The sequence below is a fragment of the Octodon degus genome, unplaced genomic scaffold (genome assembly GCF_000260255.1).
Source record: "Octodon degus isolate 3935 unplaced genomic scaffold, OctDeg1.0 scaffold00204, whole genome shotgun sequence".
NCBI classification, from domain to species: domain Eukaryota; kingdom Metazoa; phylum Chordata; class Mammalia; order Rodentia; family Octodontidae; genus Octodon; species Octodon degus.
In genome coordinates, this window is record NW_004524780.1 from 1,487,112 (window position 1) to 1,494,716 (window position 7,605).

The following is a 7,605-nucleotide window of genomic DNA, read 5'->3' on the forward strand; positions in this document are numbered from 1 at the left end:
TTGATGTTTAAAAAGGCAACTACTGGGCCAGGGAGATAGTTCAGTGGTCTAAGCATCTGCCTGGTAAGAGTAAGTACCTGGGTTTGATCCCCGGTACTGTATGCCATGCCGGCCCTGCCTCAAGCACATTAAGCCCACCACTGATTCCAGCCATGGTGGTGCATGCCCATAATCCCAGCTCTGGGGAGGCTGAGATGGGAGGATCACTATGAGTCCAAGCTGTGTAGCAAGACCCTGTACCAAATTAATACACAATAAAATTTAAAAAGGCAACTAATTATTTCTGTCAATCTGAACATCAATCTCACAGGAGCTCAGCTTCACACCATTCATCATCTGGCAGGCTCTCTCAGCCACCTCTGGTGACTCAAACTTAACCACACTGCACCACTTGGACCTTCTGTTCTCTATCTTGATGTCAGTGCATAGTACATTCATTGAATTTGTCCTTTAGCATTTTCCATGTAAAATCAATGCAATATTTCTCACAGATTTCTAGTCTGCCTTCTCGGCCAAACCAAGAGCATGACTTCTAGCTCCACTAAACCTTTGAGGATTTCTCCAAGGTTTCCATGATGATGTGGTCAAAGCTGGCACCATCTCTACCCCCCATGGCCAGGTGCTCAATAGTAAGACCCATGTACTCAATGGTTGGGCCCTACACAGCCAATGAACATGGTCATGTTCTTCAGATTGAAATGCATGCTGGAACCCATGCAGTCAACTCCAGACCCAGTCTCCTCCATGGTCTGGTCCACTCACTCAATGCTAGAAGCCATGTTGTCATGGACCAGTGGGCCCATGCACCAAATACCAGAGCCCATGTGGCCCATGACCAAGCCCATGTGCCTGATCTCAGAGCCCACAACACAATTCATGTTGTGACCCAGGCATGTGCCCATGCATTCCATGCCCTGCATGTGGGCACCCCTAATGAAGTCAATGCCAGGGACCATCCTCTCAATCCCAGAGGTGCTGCTTCCACCACCACCTCCTCCTCCTCTTCTTCCTCATCTTATTCCTCCTTACATTGTAATGATCTCTCCTCTCTTTAGTGCATTACTTAGGATTTCATTTATTCACCCCATGTTTTCCATGGCACCCCCAAAGGGGCCCTTGATGGCTACTTTGTTTATTCCTAATCCTATGCCTTCCATTCCCATTCCTGCAGGTCCCAGGTTTCCCACTCCAATGTCTTTGTTCAGACAATTGGCACCCACAGGCTGCCTTCCTGGTCCTAACCCCATAACAGTATCACCAAATCCATGTGCAATTTGCTCTGAATGTTCAGGAGGGAAAAAAATTCTCCCTTTGGTAAGGCCCTCTCATCCATTTTGACATGCATTGTTCTATTAAATAGCAGCTGTCCATTAAACATAGAGCTTGCACAGCTTCAGTGGCTCAAAAGTCCTAGTGGTATTCCACAACTTTTCCCATCTTTATCCTCCAGAATGCCTCCTTAGACCACCACACCAGCCACACTAGATACTTCCTTCAGGTTTTTTCCAGCCAACTTTATAATCCAGATTTGCTACAAATGCTGCACTTCTAAGTCTTCCTGACACTTCATTGTTCTCCTAGCAAGCTCACCGTCAGGATCTTCTTTGGCTTTCTGGGGTCTTCCACTCAAACTATGCTTGTTTAGAACTTCAGGGCCTTTTCTCATGCTTTCTTGCACCTTGGATTTAACCCTCGCCCATCCCCTTGGCTTTCCTTCAGCCTCCATTAAGAGCTCCATGTATGTCACCAACAGTTTCTTTAACCAGGGCTTTCAGTGACTGCCTCTTCACACTGAAAGGTATGTTGATAATGAGGGTGCAGTATCTTTTAGTCAGATTGGCAAAGAGCTCAAAGCAATTGCCTCCTCTTTTTATATTTTCCTCCTTCCTCTTCTCATTTTGAATAAGCCGTGCACCTTCATCCTTCGGCCCAGCGCCCCATCGCCACTCTGCATGTCAGGTTCACCACTTTCCTCCTCCAGGCTGGGCTCCGTCACTGCAGCCTCAGGCCTCCTCACCCTGCCACCATGTTCTCCTCTTCTGGGCTTTGTCCAGACCTAGCTTGTAGAGCATATTCAGCCTTGAATTTATCCCTGGATGGCTCCACTGAGGAGCACAGCCCACATGGCCAATCAAATTTCCCAAGGCCCACCTCTGAGCACCTGATGTTTTGTGGGCACATATTTGATCTAAGTCATAGCATGCGTTCTTTGTGAGCATGATTTGGTCATCACAAAGCAGTCCTTCTAGGCCAGGATCCTAGCACCAGAGTCACTATGCCTACTTAGTGGCCACCTGGGCCACACCATCCCACCCTCAGCTCTAGGCTCAGCTGGCCCAGCCAGGAGGGGAGTGTCTGCACCATGTGTGGCAACAAGGTCACTTTACTGAGGAACATGTAGCTTTCAGATTGAAGTTATGAGAGGAAAAGTTTGTTTGGGAGCTGGAAAAGTCTGTACCTGTGGTCCTTTGTTAGGTGGAGGGATGATTTCTTTCAGGCAGAAGTAGCCATTTTATTCATTATAAAAGTCCACTTGGATGCTCTACAAGAGGTTCCAGCAGGGATGGATGAGGTGATCTAAGAGCTTTTTTTTATTACTCCAACTTCTGTCATCAAATGAGGCAGGAACAGCTTTTTCACATCTTAAACAGACCCATGTAAAATGATTATGAAAAGTCCACATGCTGCAAAATGAGTCCTTTAATAGCACTGTAATATGGGCCACTGAGGTCCCAAGTGCTCTGAGGGGTGATGAGTGGGATGCTCTGGGAGGGACTTGGGGTGGGAAGGCAGGAGGCAGCCCTGCAGATCCCTCCCAGGAGGTAGCACTTCTGCCACCCCAGTGGGGCCTGCATGACAATCCTTTGTTTTTTTTGTGTTGCTTTGAAAATGTTGACACCATCTGCACTATTCTATCTAGATAGATTTGGAGAACTTCCCAAGTGGAAGAATGCAGATGCTGGTCTCACTGGCAAGCAGGTTCTCCAGGGAAATCTGGCTGCCTGCCAAGGCTTCCTGTTTATGCCACCATTATCGTTTACAATGATGGTGGCCCCTTGGTGGAGTGGGCAGCCCTACAGTAAATGTAGTTGACACTGTTTGTCTTGTTTTTTGGCAGCTGTATTGGTCTGACCAGTGGTACAACTGGCTGTATGGGTTTCCATCTGAAAAGCAGGAAGGTGGGGGTCTTATTTTACATCAGAGGCCTCCCCAAGAGAAGACAGAGTCATTGTGCTTTTCTCCAGGTGATAGAAGAGCTCAGAGAAAGGGTAAGACAGTGATTAGGTTCCTCAGAAACCAAACAACTTCTCTGCCCAGCTTGGATTTAGGGGTTTAATTAGGGCAACCAACCGGGGCCATGGGAAAAGCAGAGGCCTGACAAAGCTCGGGTCAGGTGTCCCTTCCACAGTGCAGGAATGGTCATTTTCCCCGTGGCTGGGATGCAATACCTAGAGGAGGAGGGACTTATTTGGATCATGGTTTTAGGGGACTCATTCCAGCAGCAGCTGCTCCAAGACAGTAATATCATGTCTGAAAGGGATGGCGGACCCAAGTGGCTTAGTTTGCTGTAGACAGGAAGCAGAGCAGGGGAGCAGGACCAGAAGGGAAGGGAAGGGACCAGACATAGTATCCAAGGTCACACTTCCACAAGGAACACAGTCCCAGGTCATCATGGTGACACAATTAAGCTGAACCTCCACTGGGGATCTGCGGCAAGCATCCCAAACCACATGAGTTTCCAACTTGTCCTGTCTGAAGGGAACCATCAGGGCCATCCTTCTGGGCTGTGGATCGAGTCTCAGTCAGTGGTCCTTTTAATGAAGTCTCTTCACTCTACACAACTTAGTAGTTTATTATTACACATATGCTTATTGTTAGATTCCTATGAGAAAAGCACCACTAGGGCTGGCCAAATAGCTCAGCAGAATAAAGTGCCTGCAAGCAGGCTCAGGGACCTGGGGTTCGATCCCTGGGCCTGCCATCTGTCCCCACCCCCGGGGCACACTGAGACAGCAGTTGAGACTGGGCGTGGTGGCACACGCCTGTAATCCCAGCTCTTGGGAGGCGAACACCCTGTCGACCCTTCCCTAAAATACAAAAAGCACCACTAATTAAATTAATTCCAAAGTTCACCAAAAGTTTAAAATGCAATATTAGTACTCATCCTGTGAAAGTTAGCTGGAGAGATCATTGAATATATCAATGTTACATTAAGTATCATCAAAGCAAACATTAGTGAAAATAGTTCAGATGAAGCTTAAGAAATATTAGTCATGACCACCCAACCATTTACTTTGTAAAATATGTATTTGGTTAAAGACGCTTAGTGGATATTTGAGAGAAAGAGGCTGCTTTGATTCTACTGACATTTTAATATTCACAATCATTTCATTTTTAAAGATAAGCATCACTTGGAAATAAAATTAAAGAAAAAAAATTCAGAGTAATGTATGCAGTAGAAATCCACATCTCACCTTGACCTTCGGCCCTTCTTCACTCTGGACTGAGGGCTGGCCTGCAGGAATGGCCAAGGCTGGTGGGATAATGAGCTATTGGATATAGATGCAATTTAAAAATAATTGGATTTACATATAGTTAATGAGTATACGTTTTACTATACCCGTGGGACATCTGTTACTACACTCCTGGTATACGATACTGGAAAATTAATTTTTCTAAAAACTGAACGGTTTGCCTTTAGATTTAAAATATACTTGTCCCACTGCCATGGCGTTAAATGTTAAGCAGTCTTGCAAAACACCACGTGGTCCTAGTGAGCCTCAGAGATGATTCATAAGTGAAATTTGCCTTTGCGTGCTCACGGCCACCAGGATGGGGCCCATGTGATGGCCACGGGGTGGGGAGTCACCAGGTTGAGGAAGGGGAGCCACTGGAGCCCAGGCCAGGCACAGCTGTTGTGGAAGGAAAAAGACAAGCATCCATGCTTAACTAAATGGGAAAAAGTGAAGCTCGGGAGGAGGAGGACGAAGAAAAGGAAGAAGAGGGGAAGGAGGAGGTAGAGAAGGTCGAGAAGGAGGAGGAGGAGAAAGAAGAAAAGAAGAGGCATTAGAGCTAGGTCCTATGTCTCTCAGAATTTAAACCCAACACTAAGGGCAAGGGGAAGTTGTAGCCAGAGCTGAGGAGTGGGGGTGGGGCAAGAGTGTATATTTTGAGCAGGAAGATAGTGGTGACTTAGGCCAGGAAGAGATGTAGATGGGTGTCATGCTGAGGTGGGGCTGCTCTTTCTGGAGTCTGGGGAACAGGTGAGGGACAAGATGGTACAAGGGTCATGAACATAGGCTGCTAGTATTTAGCAAGTCATAAAGGATAGGAGAATCTAGAGACAGAGGATGTGTGGCAGCGGTATGTCTTGTGACTCAGACAACAGGAACTGCATAACAAGGTGGGGACAGCATCACCACAGCAGGCCTTTGGGGCCCAGCTCTTGGTGTTGGCTGGGCAGAAACCAATGCAAGCTCTGCTCTAGAAAAAGACTCAGGAGTCAGGTGTGGTGGTGCACGCCTGTCACCCCAGCACGCTGGAACACTGAGGCAAAAGGACCACAAGCTGGAGCTCAGCCTGTCCACTTAGTGACTTAGCAAGACCTTGTTTCTAAATTAAAAAAAAAATATTGTGTTCTAGCTCCTAATGTGAAAATCTTACGTTCTTATTTTGTAGGGAATTTGGGAACCCACAAAAAAGTGTAAAGAAGAAATAGATACATTATGGGTAAATAGATAGATAGGATAGGATAGATGGATGGATACAGATAGATAGATAGATGATAGATAGATAGATTTAAAAAAGATCTGTGTCAATAGCTCAGCTTGAAAGCTGTAGGCTTGATCTCTAGTATGCCCTCTAATCAGATCACAGTGTGCTTTTTCATTCAGAAATATATAATGAATAATAGTCTATGAGGGCCAGCCAGATAGTTCAGCAGACTAAAGCATCTGCTTAGGCAGAGCACAGCGGCTGGGGTTCGATCCCTGGCATGCTGTGCTGGCCCCACCCCCAGGGCACACTGAGACAGCAATTGAGACTGGGTGTGGTAGCATGCCATAGTGAGACCCTGTAGACCTTGTACTAAAAAAAAAAAAAAAAAGCCTATGTAATAAACAATTTTCAGAAATGTGATTTTAACTGCCATAGATACATTGTATGCCCTCGGTTCTCTATTGTTGGCTATTTCTGTTGTTCCTAGTGTTTCTCCCATGCTGCATGGGGTTCCCCTAGCCTATCTTCCACTCCTCTAAGGCTCAGGTGGCTTCTTGGCTTGCTTGCTCTTAGTTTAGATTTGCTTTCTAACACAAAAGAGGACCATAAATTCCAAAGCGGACAACGCCTTTAGTCCAGACTCACCTGTAGACCCCCGAAGCTCTGCAGTCCGTAGTGACTGATCTTTGTGATATGGAGGACTGAACCTGATGTCTTTGTAGTGAGCTGCATCCCCAGACATTTTGTAGTTTTTAGTTTAAGGGTCTCACACGCGCTGAGCTCTCCAGGCTGAACCTGAGGTCGCTGTCCTCCCGTCCCGGCCTTCCACTGTGCTGGGTTACAGGCCTGCACCACAGTGCTCCACAGTGTGATCATCATGGTGAGCTGGTGGCCCCATCAGCTTAGGAAAAGCAGACACCAGAGTCCCTGTTACAAACCAGATGGGTAAAGACTTTGTGTTGAAAATATGATTTCTGTGACTTGGGGAGATGGCTCAGTAGAATAAGCCCTTGCCTGGCAAGCACAAGGTCCTGAGTTCAATTCCTGGTACCAGAAAAAAAAAAGAAAATATGATTTCCTCTTATCTTGGGTTCTAGTTAGATGAGAGGTGGCTTCCAATCCTTCTAGGAAGGAGGCAGCTTCTTTCTGGACCTAGAGACTGTAGTCTGACATCCTGAGCCTTCTGGATGATGCGCAACCACCCCAGGGAGGGCCGTATGCTAACACTTCCAATTTCTTGGTTATGTATGAGGATTAACTGTGTTAGCTCACTGCAATATTCTTAGCCAAGAAATATTGCTAAAGGGTGACCCCTGTAAGGAACGCAGTAGTTGTCCTTCATAGCGGCTCGGCGGGGTAGGCTCTCTAACACCCTAGCTCTCACGCTTTGTGCTTTGCCAGGTTAAGGAGTTGTCTCCAAATCATCTAGCTCAAAAGTAGCTGATCATCTAGCTCAAAAGTAGCTGAGATATGATCCGGGTCTACCTGATCCTCAGCTCTGGGTGAACACTGTGGACATTTTGGCTGAATGGTGTGTGTGTGTGTGTGTGTGTGTGTGTGTGTGTGTGTGTGTGTTTGTGTGTGCGCATGTGTGTGAGTGCGTGTGCGCCCTGTGCATTGTGGGGTGCTGGATGGCATCTTTAGGCCCTACCTCTTGGGCCCTGGTCACAGCTGGCGCACCATACCTAACTGTGAAAAATTAAAGTCCCCTAGGAGATGGGTCAGTCCAGCCTGAGACTCAGGGGTCCCACCTTGTCATGACACTAACATCTAGGTGAATTTTGTTGAGGAAGAGTAGGTTTTAACTAATAAATACAGTTAGATGCAAAACATCCCGCAAGATAGAGAAGGCAGGCTTTTCTTTTTCTTTTTTCTTTCTTTCTTTCT

The 7,605-nt window shown here is 46.7% G+C and overlaps 1 pseudogene; it reads right to left on the minus strand.

Moving 5' to 3' along the window:
* Nucleotides 1-644: 644 nt before the first annotated feature.
* On the minus strand, nucleotides 645-6,597 carry LOC101585153 (annotated as a pseudogene).
* Nucleotides 6,598-7,605: the final 1,008 nt, after the last annotated feature.